At 41.9% G+C, this 13,366-nt stretch overlaps 1 long non-coding RNA gene across 1 annotated transcript; it reads right to left on the bottom strand.

Moving 5' to 3' along the window:
* Positions 1 to 4,523: 4,523 nt before the first annotated feature.
* LOC120701520 lies at positions 4,524 to 6,466 on the bottom strand. The gene is made up of 3 exons (XR_005686139.1): positions 6,329 to 6,466; positions 5,058 to 5,188; positions 4,524 to 4,761 (listed from the first exon to the last, which is right to left on the bottom strand). It is a non-coding gene; the product is annotated as an uncharacterized LOC120701520 (long non-coding RNA).
* Positions 6,467 to 13,366: the final 6,900 nt, after the last annotated feature.

Here is a 13,366-nt window from a genome sequence, read left to right on the forward strand (position 1 = left end):
CAACACAACACTTGGACTAATATAATTGTTAAGATGATCATTCTCAGGCCTTTAGGTTCAAGTGATGACAAAGAGGAAGAGAAGATAGGCGTAGCAAGGCCCAAAGGGCCGCCCCTACGGGTCTCAGGGCAGCGCCCTGAAAGCTCTTCGGATCAGAAGCACCGGAAGATCCGACGCCATGGGCATCGGAGCATCCGGTGGTAGTCGGAAGAACCGACGCCATGATGTTTGGTGCAGGATGGAATCGAAGCCAAGTCAGCCTTTAGGCACCGGTTGAACCGACGGTCCAAGAAAGGGCATCGGTGCATTGGCCGTCCTTTGTACCAGAGACGATGTCAAGTGCCCAGAAGAAGTTTCTTCAGCACCGGTTCAACCGACGGTGCATCGGTGCATACCATCGGTGTAATGACGTCAGCGTCCAGGAGAAGATTCCTTCAGCACCGGTTGAACCGGTGAAGCATCGGTGCAAAGCATCGGTTCAACCGGTGGTCACTGCGTTAGCTGTCAGGAGTTCAACGGCTACTTCGGTTTATGAGTGACCGGAAGAACCGACGCTACCCCTGCCAGAGGCATCGGTTCTTCCGGTGGCACGCATATTTTCCGCTGACCGTTGGAGCAACGGCTACAAGACTTGGTGGCCTATATATATGCCTCACCCCGGCCATTTGAAGTTTGCTAGAGTTGCTGGACATCCCACACACACCTAAGAACATCTCCAACCACCATAGAGCTTCATTGTACATCATATAGGCTTAAGCACACTTGTGAGAGTGCTTAGTGTTTGTAATAGGGATTAGTTCTTGCGAGAGCTCCCTTGAGAGAAGCCTTGCTGCGGCAAGCAACTTGTGATCCGTCGTGTGACCCTCCGTCTTGGTGTGGAGTGGCAACGACACTTTGTGCAGGGGAAGATGAGGCCCCTTCCTTGGTGGAGAAGCTCCGTAGTGGATTTTGGCCGGGTGACCGAGAGAGACGGTGGCGGTGCACGAGACTCGGTGTCTTGTGAGCACTTGCCTTTGCTTGCCGGCATCGCCATTGGTGGCGTTGTGCAAGACGGTGATCGGAAGAGCCTCGGTGTTCCGTGGACGTAGGCGTTTATGCCGAACCACATTACATGACCGTGTCTACTCGGGAGTTTGCATCCCTCTTGCACTTACCTCTTTACTTACCGCATTACGTTTCCGCGTTTACTCTACCTTGCATACCTTTACTTTCCTAGTTAGTTTGATTAGGATTAGCTAGGTTGCAAAGTCTTTTAGGGGTAAGTAGAGAGTAACATAGATAAACCTTAGTCATAACTAGCATGTGTAGGACGTGTTAGGTTTATCTTATGCAAGTAGTTTGAGCCCTAGGTTAAAAAGCGATTATCGACCCTATTCACCCCCTCCCCCTCTAGGGTCGGACACCCCGGTGATCCTTACAGACCCTCCCCAGCACCAAAGAAAAAGAGACCAGCCACCCCAAAGAAAAAGGGAAGGGGTAAGGCACAACCCAAAGAACCAGCACACAAATCAACGGAATCAAAGGGTAAGGTGGCACCCAAGGAACCAGCAAAGAATGTATGGATTTCTGCTCACTCCAAATTTGAGATGGGCAAGCCAATGTTGTCAGAGCTGGATCTGGCCACTGCAGGGGTGAAAACCAAGGGACTCCACAAGCACTACATCACCCATGCCATGGACAATGATAATACAGCAATCATGGGTGAATTCAAGGCTGAGGACTTGCATAGTGGGCCTTGTTTTTTCTCCGTTTCTTGGTCTGATCTGTATGATATCTTCAACCTCGATGCCTTGGACATCTCCCTCATCCGTTGCTTGACACTGTGAGTATATATAGCACAAAAGATTGTTCACTGTCATTGTTAATTACTTCGTAATGCTAAACCCTATGTCAGCTTCTTGAGAACTAATGTATTTGTATGTAGGCAATTGGCCACAAAATCAAAGGAATGTCAACTTGGTGATGCGTTCATTGACCCCAGGATTTCTCTGCCAGAGTGATCGATTCAGATCCACAGCATGTACAGTCTGCCATCTCAATGGTCTTGAAGTCTTCACCAGGCTGTCTGTTTGCCGCGCACCACACAGGCACCCACTATCTCCTAGTCGTCATCTGTCCGAAGTGGGAAATAGTGTGGTACTTCGACTCTGTAAGACCACGCGGCGACGATGGCATCACTCTGGGAGAACGAGACTACACCAGCATCAAGGCGGTTATTGATAGGTATATCTCTGAGTTGCCACATTTGCAATCTTCTCATTTGGAGCCTGTTACCTATTTATTTTGCAGCTAACGACATCCATAACACCTAATGCAGTGCTTTCTCCACCTTTCGAGCCGAGCACTGTCTTCCAAAAACTAGGTTGACGCATCTGACCGATTTTCCAGTATATCAATGACCGCCTGCATACTAAGTTTTAATGATTTCACTAAATAATATATTTGTCCTAACAGTATATATCATCTTGAGCAGTGCATGCAGCAAGGACCTGAAAATGAATGCGGGTTCTATGTTGCATACCACATGATCCGCCTTGCTGGAAGTTTCAAAAACCTTAAAGGAGCAAAAGCACGGTTTTAAATAGCAGGCTATGACAAATAGCGGCGTATTTTTTTCCGAGGCTAAGAGGCTATAGGGGAGGCTATAGCGGGCTATGGCAAATAGCGATTTGCTACTAAATCATAAAAAATACAAGTAATAGATGCACAAAAATATAATAATTAGTGAATTTTATAAACATAACTATATTTCTAGAACTACGGGAACATTACTTGAGTTGACAATACAATAAAATTCATACAATCAAATATTCAGTTGTCCAAAAGACCAAAATAGTAATACTGAGATAAGGATAACGCTATAGCTATGGCAATTAGCGCAGCTATAACCCAATTTAGCGTCCATAGCTGCCATAGCGGCACAAATACAAATAGCGTAGTGGGAACCCTCTAAAAAGGCTATAGCGAAGCTATAACGGGACTATAGCTGGCTATTTAAAACCATGAGCAAAAGTAAGCATTTGTCAAATATATCTCTGACCGCTTGCTGCATCAACATATATATATTTGTCGTACAAGCACTCATCATTTGACTGTCATTTTTTTCTAGGACGTGCGGGGTCATCCGGACAAGCAATTAGACAATAAGCAGCTCTCGGCTATTAGAGAAAGGCTTGCCTCCTTCTTGCTTGTAGATGTCATAAGCGACAAAGGTGACTTCCACTATCGCAGCTGAACTGATTTCATGTGATTATTGTATATGTGTACTGTTAATTTGTAGTAAAGAGATACAATATATAGTTTGTCATGTACAGTTGGTGGTTGTTTCTTATGTAAGCTTTGTGAGATATCAATTGAGTTCTATTCTGTGTGTTTGCTAGATCAACAAGAAGGCTGTCAAATCCTAGCTGTGCTCTAGGATGCATCCAGGAAACAAATATCAGCTTGCAGGGGTTAGGTTCTAAGGTGACGGGCAACAACCAAACCCGTCCCTTTTGTATACTCACCAGGTGACGGCGCAGTAAAGCACAACCCGTCACTTATCTAGAATTGTAGGTGACGGGCGTCGTGAGCTAACCGTCACATGTGTTGGACAAAGGTGACGGTCGTAGACCCCATACGGGGGGCGTGGTCACCGAGAAAGGTGATTGTGCTAAACTGAAGCCTGTCACCTTCTACATACTGATAAGTGACGGGTTTTGTTAAAGGCCTGTCACCTAGAGTAGACAAAGGTGACGGCCGAAGACCTCACACGGCGGGCTTGGTCACCAAGCAAGGTGACGGTTGTCTACTGATATCTGTCACCTTTTTGTCACATAGGTGACGGGCAAATGCCCGTCACCCTTCTGTTCTAAACAGTGAGGATGTAGGAGTGACAGGCGCGATGCCCGTCACCATAGGGAGATGACGCCCGTCAATATAGGTCTTTTCCTATATAGTGGTAGCATGTCAAAAAGCATCTTTACATGGTTATGGACGATCGTGTGATACACTTTTCAACGTGCCTACAGGTTCTCCACACTAAAACGCATGTCTAGCTCCGGGTTATTTTGAGACACTTTCAATATGGTGTTAGAAAAAATGTCTTTACACATAGTGACGAGGACATCACCATGTGGGGACACACACAAGCCAAACTCATCACCAAGCTACGAGTCGTCGCTAACTTGGACAAGACTTCTCGGCGAGGTCAATCAAATTTTGCTTGGTTGATAACCAACAAATAACGGTGTAACGATTGCAGGACTTCGAATCGTGCTGATTAGAAGTCCGGATCGCCAACGTCACATACTCCACTAATCGAATTTATCCCTACCTCTCGTCAGATCGGGTCATGTTCCCATCACATAGCGTGGATACTATTGTTTCACTTTGACATGTTCTCCAAAATTTGTCAGAAAGCATGTCTCCAAAATATGTCATAAGCACAGTGACATATACTGAGGATAGTGTTAATCTTCAAGATTATATTATCAAAATATATCGTACATTATTGGCATCCATCATGCATGATAAAAACAAAGGCATTCATCCATCCGTTGTTTTAGCAATTGTTACAATTGCAAGCTAGCGTTGCTTGCTGGCAAGCGCCTATTGGTTGGTTAGGGCCGTTGCATCTGAATTCTATGCAGACATTAGTTCGATAGCAGTCTTTTGCACTCTTCCCAGGGCAACATAGATAATTCGGTACACAACCTCTCCTAATTTGGATCAGGGTCTGGGCAGGGTTGTGTCCAGTGACATTGTCGTACTCTGCGGCACCTGTAGTAAATCACAAATACTTTAGCTGTAGATTTCTTATGTTAAATTAAATCAAGACATAATGGAGGACGCTTAGCACATCTCATTGAAATAAAAAATACACATTACCCTGAATTCATATGCATATGAAAAATATTGTTAAGAAAAACAAAAAATCACTTGTCTTTACATACATATTATTTTCACATATACTACGACGCAATCTATATGTGAAATGCATGTCTTTGGCAACATGGTGGGGATTTTGTTTCTCCTCCTATTACACGATCAATATTTTGTTTAGGAGATGTACAAACCTTGGATGCAGAGGGTAGTGAAGAGAAAAAGGATTAGACTGCTAATAAACAGCTTAGTCGCTTTCGTCATGGATCCTTGCTGAATGATATAGCTAGACCACTTTTGAGTTGGTATGTTTTGTACTGTAAATCTGTAATGGTTAGGGAAAACGGATCAGGCGAATGCAATATATATACACTTGAAGGTACTGCATATCATGGTGCATATATGGATGCCAGGACATTTTTTGTATTTTAAAGTATTGCAATTAATGCCTTTGAATATGTGCTTGATTATCTATGGAAGGATCACAACTTTATTTCTCACCACATAGAGTAGGGAGAATTTGGGTTGGCAAACTTCTATTGTAGAAAACATTTATTTCATTCCAACTCTCTGGAGTATTTCTTAGGAGTCCCATTCATATGTAGACCTAGCTATTGGTCTGTTCCAAAATGTAGGTTGTTTTGCATTTTTCTAGATACATTGTATTTGCTATGTATCTAGACACACGACGTATATCTAAATGCATAGCAAAATGAACGTATTTAGAAAAGCTAAAACGACCTACATTTTGGAATAGAGGGAGTGGTTATTAAGCAGCTAGCATAGCAAAGGAGAGGATTGCATCATCATTTTTCAGTGCTTTCTACTCGCAGTAATTATAGCAGAATCGTACATAATAAAAAAATTCACATGATTTCCTTTATATTTATATTATTGATACTAATGTGGCATATCATATGATGTTAATATATAATTATTTTCCTTCAATAAATTATTCCAATATTAATTATGTACAACCTTTTTTTTGCAAAATATTAATTATCTACAACTGCTGTCATCAACGAGGCCGAAAAATGCCTCATCTCCCGTCTCTTTGCTTTTCCCGGTGCACATTAATTCACTGGATCTTACACATATGGCAGTAAATACTCTCTGTTTATTTCTATAGCATAGTTCATTTTTTTAATAGCTGGCTCTTACACACAGTGGCGGAGCTAGGATTTGAAGGTAGAGTGGGCTGGCGGCCAGCTAAACATATTCTTATTTGAAAAGCACATATAAATCATAATAATAAAACAGTAAAATAGTAACAGTTAAAAATATTACAACATCTTTATTATGAGTGATTAAGTTTGAAATTTGCTAGCAAGAAATATACTAATAATATTGATGAAACCCCAAGCATTGAATCCCTTAATCCTATAGAAATTTGCTTATTTCTACAATTGAAGTACCTAACCAAGTAACTATCTTATTCCTACAGAAAATTACATAAATTTCTTACCTCTTTTTCTTTGCTGGTTGTTGCACGGCTGCTACCTTGGCGCTTGAAGCCTGCTGCCTCCTGCGTAGCCTGCTCAGCTCCTGGACGCGCGAGAAGACGCCGCACACCCACGCGGCAGTGGCGGAGCTAGGATTTGAGGATAGGGTGGGCCAGTAGCCAGCTAAACATATTCTTATGATTATCGTTAGAATATTTCAAATGGCCAGTAGCCAGCCAAGATTTGGCGGAGCTAGGATTTGGAAAACACATATAAAACATAATCATAAAATGGTAAAATGACAATCGTTAGAATATTTCAAATTTGCTAGCAAAAATAGACTAATAATATTGATCGAACCCCATATAGCACTTATAGCATTGAATCCCTTAATCCTATAAAAATTGGCTGATTGTCCACTATCGAAGTAGCATGTCAAAAAAAAAAACATCTTTACATGGCCATAGATGATCGCGTGATACACTTTACATAAACATCTTGTCTAGCTTCATGCTATTTTGAGACATTTTCAATATCGTGTTAGAAAATTCCTTTACACATCTCTAAACGTTGAAAAGTGTGGATACTATCATTTCACTTTGACAAGTTCTCTAAAACATGTCAGAAATCATCTCTACTTGATGACATAGAGACGCTTTCAGCTGACGTTACAACTACAACGTCTCTAAAGGGGACGGGAAGGGGGGTCTAGTAGTGGCACAACCAGTTAAACCTCGAAATTCCCACAGTTCGGTGAAATTAGTAAGAGTGGGCCATTCTAGCAGTTCTGATGTCTTGGTAAGATCAGTGGCAACTCCTTGATCAGAAGTTATATGATCCAAAAAGTACCCAATAGTGGTGGTGGCATGGACCAGTTAAACCTGGGGTTGGTCTGGGTCAGCCCAACACCTAATTAGCCCTTGCCTAGGGCCATGGCACTAGGGACCCTACCTTCTATCCACCATACCACTGACTTCCAACACCACCACCACGGCAATAAGAGTAAATTGCACCCACCATACAACAACTTGAGAGTTGGGTGCAAATTTGTCGAACAACTTGTAAAATACTCTATTTAGTGCAACAACTTAATAAGTGTGTGCATATAGGTACAACAACTTATAAAATGCTCAACTTGATGCAATAACTTGGCAAAATGGTGCATCAACGGTCCAAATATTACAACAACAATGTATTTGGTATTATGTACAGTGGTACAGTAGTACAATACTCGGCAGCCTATAGACAAAGGAATACAAATACTAAACAAAACAAAAAAAAGGAAAACAATAGAAAAGAGAAGAGCATCCCTTTAGTACAGATTGGATGTACTACCAGGTATTAATGGGTACCCTCTTTAGTACCGAAGAGGCTATATCGTCCACCCCTCAAATACTAAAAGGGATTACCGACCATCTAATGCATGTTTCTTGACCAGTGTCTGGGATGGGGAAAAGAGGGTTGATAAGAGATATACCCAGCGATATTGCTAGCTTTATTGTCTCCGGCATCCCTTCGTACGCATAAAACACAGTTGATCGCCACAATCGGTTAGCAACGTGCAAAAATTCTCACCGTATCGCCCCTCCATTCCTTCAGCCCTTTTTTTCCGTCTCCATATCGCGTCATGGTCATCCTCGCTTCGCCTCCATGATTGGTTCGCTATTCAGAATATTGAACAATTTGCCATCGGGATGGAACTCCTTAAGAAGCCACTCTAATAATGGCTCCTGCTCCTACATATTCGCCACCACCTATTGAATAATGAAGCAATAAACTTTCCATTCTTGCTGATATGGCATGCCAAATCCTATTCCAACACGGACCTGATACGAGAAATTACCATGGTGCCCCTTCATTTTTCATGTTAGCCATCATTCCGCGCTCTCTTGCCACTAGCATGTGGGACCCATGGCTCAGGCTCATTTCAACTCCGCCCCCCTTCTTGCCTTATCTTCTTCCTCTTAATGATAGGAAGGAGTTGGCGTGGTCGTTCCTCACCTGCGGAGGCAGAGGACCTCGTGCCTCCGCCCCTTGCCGCCCTCGCCCGTCCTCGTAACCACTTGCTAAAGGGGCCCATATGGCCGGCCGCATCACCGCCCTGAGCCCGTGGCTCCTCGCAAAGGTGCCCCGCGCCATCAAGCCTACCAGAGGTTGAAGACGACTGAGCATGGATCCCACACCTCAGTGGCAGGATAGAAGGGATGGTACTCGATGGCTAACGTGAAGAAGGCAGGGGCAACATGGTCATTTCCCGTACCTAGTCCATGCTGTTACTAAGGATTTAGCATGTCACGTCTATAAAAATGGCAATTTTATAGCATCATTTGTTCCACGATGACAAATATGAAGGAGCATTTGTAAGAGTGGTTTCTTCTTAAGAAGTACTACCTCCTTTCCTAAATAAGCGATGTTTTAGTTTTTTCCTATGTCAAACTATTTCAAGTTTGACCAAATTTATGGACAAGAGTATTAACATTTATGTATTCAAATAAGTTTACTATGAAAGTAGATTCAATAATATATCTAATGATACTAATTATGGGTTATAAATATTAGTATTTTCTTGTATATATTTAGTTAAAATTAGAATAGTTTGACTCTTTCGAAAGTGAGAACATCGTTTATTTAAGAACGAAGGTAGTACCACATAAGAATGGTAAATACTTAGCCGACAGCCCCGGCACTGAACTTAGCTGCAAACCTGGGAACTTGCACCGTGAACCATCAAACCTGAAACGTGGGGCCCCAGATGAACCCAGCAGTCCCATGGCACGTTTTTTACAATTTACCGCCCGCACTGGCTCACACAATTTTTCTACTACAACCCTGTATTACTTCGAAATTAGCAAACAGACCCTTTGAACCAATTCGAATTTTCCCCAGAGCCAGTGCGGAGTGCCCAACGTTGAGGTCAATGTTCAGCAGCCACAAGATCCATCATCAATCAGCTGTCCCCCAATGTTGAGCTTCATATCGGGTAGCTGCAAGCTCCATCAATCAGCTGCTCCTCTGACCTCCGCAGGTAATCTTGGAACCTCCTTATCTTTTTTTTAGGAAATGAACCTCCTTATCTTCTCTTTTTTATTTCAAGATGCCACATTAATGATTTTGGATTTCCCCAATTTGCAGATGAACTAGGAATTTAGCTAGGAGTGCAAATAAATTACAATTTGAAAAGGTAGTACAGTATTTTGAACTAAAGAATGTTGAAGGTGTCCCTAAGGGTCACCTATTGGCACCCCTAGATTTAGTATAAGGTGGCGTGGAGGAGGTCTAGCGGCTGGTCGCGATGGAGGTCTTGCAGCAGCTGGCGGCGCCTGACGATGAGGTCGAACACGAGTGAATAACGTCGATTTCAGCATCAAGCCAGCCCAGTGCCGCATCCTCCTGCTGGCTGATGCAGGTTGCTCCTCGTGAACGGGTAGTGTTGCTTCCTCTAGTCTCTCCCTTTCATTTCTGGTTGCAAGAGGGCAAGGGAGAATCAGTATCGTCTCTTCTTGCTGCAACGGTAACTTTTAATGCCTCTTGGCCTTTTCATTTATAATGTTCAATTTATTTTTAGGTGCAGCAAGCAAGCTTGATGAGGCCATCTCCACCTCATCTCAAAGCCTTTACAAATTTGTTGCCACCTTCTCGTGGTGATGCTGCAAGCGTAGATAGGCAACTGCAGCTATGCTAGGACGGACGGGACGGATTCGTCGCAGCATCCATCGTTCGTCACTCCGCCATTCGATTTGGCTCATCGCTCCTCGGGTCCTGGAATGGGGAAGGGAATGGCCACGTCGTCCGAGTCAGCGAGGGAGCTGGACCTGGTGCGGCTATGTCCGCGGAGGCTATATGTTGCACGGGCTGCAAACTGCGGAACCATCGCCTGAAGCATTCCACGCGCGCCCTGTTGGGCCAGTTTTTACTTATTCCGGCCGCGCGCTCTGTCGGGCCCATTTATATTTCTTCGGCCTACGAGTTACGGCTCGCCGGCTCGGCCCATCAGCCATGTGCAGAGGATGTGGTGTGTTTCGAACCTGCAATCTAATACTTAAAAGTTAAAATCGGAGTTCAATACCACTGCAACACTTATATGTTTTAGGCAATAGATGAGAATTAATTTATTTAATTCTGTGGCCCGTCGAACAGGTGTGGTTCACGCGTGCACCGAAATTTATTTTGTCTGCTATGCACTCCATCCACTGTCATTCCACACGCAATGTGCCAGTTTCTTTATTTCTTTGTTTTTATTCTTCTAAACAGTAAGTCCGTCCGTGTGAAATTGCTAAGGATAGCTTTCCCTTCATTTTCCTTTCCTATTCATTTTCTTCTTCATTTGCTTCTTCTTTCTTTCTTTTTCTTGTATTTCCTGTGTACATTCTTTCTTCTGCTTGCAATTACTTACTTTCACAACTAGTGATATATTTCATCTTCAATCTATTTTCTTTTTCTTTTCCTATTCCTTTTTGCATTGCTTGCTATTTTATTCTCTTTTATTTTATATTCATATTTATTTTCTTATTTTCATGTTAATAATTTTGTCTTTCTATATAGTTTTATTTCCCCTTCCTATTTTATAGAGTACACTTTATATTTTCTTTTTTCCCATCTAACTATCGAAATATATAATTTTATCCATACCTTTTGTTCCTTTTTTTATTTTATCTTTCAAATAGTCATGTAAATATTCTTTTCTTTGATAGTTTACTTACAATTCGTATCATTCTTTTTTTTATTTTCTGAATATTCAGATATTAACAAATCTATATTTGATGGGTCCTGCACTGCAACTATTTTTTAAACTTACTTGTTCACTTTTAGTGCTGATTTGGTTCGACATGTGGAGGCATTTGCTCTATACGTAGAAGAATTTGTTCGCGTATAGATCCCTCTTGTTCATTTTGCAGATCAATTTGTTCCTAGAACTCAATTATTTGTTTGTTTTGTAGATAAAATTGTTCGACATGTGGATGCTTTTGTTCTTCATGTAAATCCGCTTGAACTAATTTGTTTGTAATGCTAAATTATTTGTTCAGTTTGCAGGCTAAATTGTTCGGTGACACTAAATCATTTGTTCGCAATATTCATTTTTATTTCCCCTTCCTATTTTATAGACTTACACTTTATATTTTCTTTTTTCTCATCTAACTATCGAAATATATAATTTTATCCATGCCTTTTGTCCCTTTGTTTATTTTATCTTTCAAATAGTCATGTAAATATTCTTTTCTTTGATAGTTTACTTATAATTCGTATCATTCTTTTTTATTTTCTGAATATTCGGATGTTAACAAATCTATATTTGATGGGTCCTGTACTGCAACTATTTTTTAAACTAATTTGTTCACTTTTAGTGCTGATTTGGTTCGACATGTGGACGCATTTTCTCTATACGTAGAAGAATTTGTTCGCGTATAGATCAATCTTGTTCATTTTGCAAATCAATTTGTTCGTAGAACTCAATTATTTGTTCGTTTTGTAGATAAAATTGTTCGACATGTGGATGCTTTTGTTCTTCATGTAAATCCGCTTGAACTAATTTGTTTGTAATGCTAAATTATTTGTTCAGTTTGCAGGCTAAATTGTTTGGTGACACTAAATCATTTGTTCGCAATATTCATTTTCCATCTCTTATCCTATATAATCAATATTTTTGTTCGTAGAACATTATTATTTTGTTGGTCATGTTTAATTTTTTATTCGTAGAAAATAATCATTTGTTCATATTGTTAAAATACTTGTTCCCAGTAGCTAAAAATAATTATTTAGTATTTAAATAATATGTTTTCAAAATATTATGCAAACATAAGCAAGTGTGGTCTTATTTTGAAGATTTTGCCATAAAAAAGCTAACGGTGCAATCAGAATTTAATTTAGATATACAGTTTAAAATTTATTAATTTTTTAATCTTCAGTACATGTGCATGCAGATGACTTACATGTGCTCACTGCCCATGCATAGATGCTTGTTGCGTGTTGATTTTTGATTGGGCTAAAATTTGATTGGGCCTAGTATGCTGGTGGGGGTTTGACGGTGCAGACCGATCTTGACGCCTTCATGTGATGGTTCGCACATAATCACCTTAGCTAATCGAGCCCGGCTATGTCTGTGTGGTGGTGACCGGAGGAGGAAGGCGGGAATCCTATACATCTTTCGAATTTTTTTTTTCTTTTCCACCCTTCAATATTTAAGAGTCATGCGAATCATCTCATCTATTAGATCTTCTCAACCCTAACCTTCTTCCTCCTACTGCCCTCCTCCTCACCGTGCGCCGCCACCGCCCCGTGCCGTCGCGAGTGCCGCACCCGCCTGCTTGCCACGCGCGGCTGCCGCGCATGCTTACCGCGTGTTGCTGCGGCACGCTGCAGCCTACAGCGCCGCTGCTGCTCCTGCGGCACGCTGCGCCGCTGCTGGTGCCGCACGCTGCTGCCGCCGGCGCACGCTGCTGCCTGCGCCGCGGCATTGCTGCTGCTGCCACGCGCTGCCCCCGTGCTGTTGCTGCGCCGCGCCGCGCCACGCCAGGACATGCCGACGCCAGAGAAGAAACACTCAGCTCGTGAGAGAAAAAATCTTCAACATTTCTATTTCAACATTTTCAACATTTTATATCTCCCATTTCAATATTTTGTCTTCACAGTTTTAACATTTTGAAAGCCAAATGTTGAACGTGTTTAAAAAAATATTGAGTTAACATTACTAAAATGTTGAACAAGTTTGTATCTGTAGAGAAAATGGCCTCTTATGCTACTTTTCAATATAATGTTTTGGTGATTGATATAGACAACACAACACTTGACTGAAGTGAAGTCAGACACAGAGGGACACCGGTTGAACCGGTGATGAAGGAAAAGTGAACGTCGGTGTAATTGTCCAGAGAGTTGGTTTTTTGGGAATCAGGGGATAGTTACATTCACCGGTCAAACCGATGATACGTCGGTTGATTGCCCGTACAAGTAACGAATAGTTTTTCAGTGGGCAGTTTATATTCACCGGTTGAACCGACGATGGCTATTGGAGAAACGTCGGTTTAACCGGCGTTACATACTTTTTCTGTCAGCTTTCCTCCAACGGC

The sequence above is a fragment of the Panicum virgatum genome, chromosome 3K, assembly GCF_016808335.1.
Source record: "Panicum virgatum strain AP13 chromosome 3K, P.virgatum_v5, whole genome shotgun sequence".
Lineage (NCBI taxonomy): Eukaryota > Viridiplantae > Streptophyta > Magnoliopsida > Poales > Poaceae > Panicum > Panicum virgatum.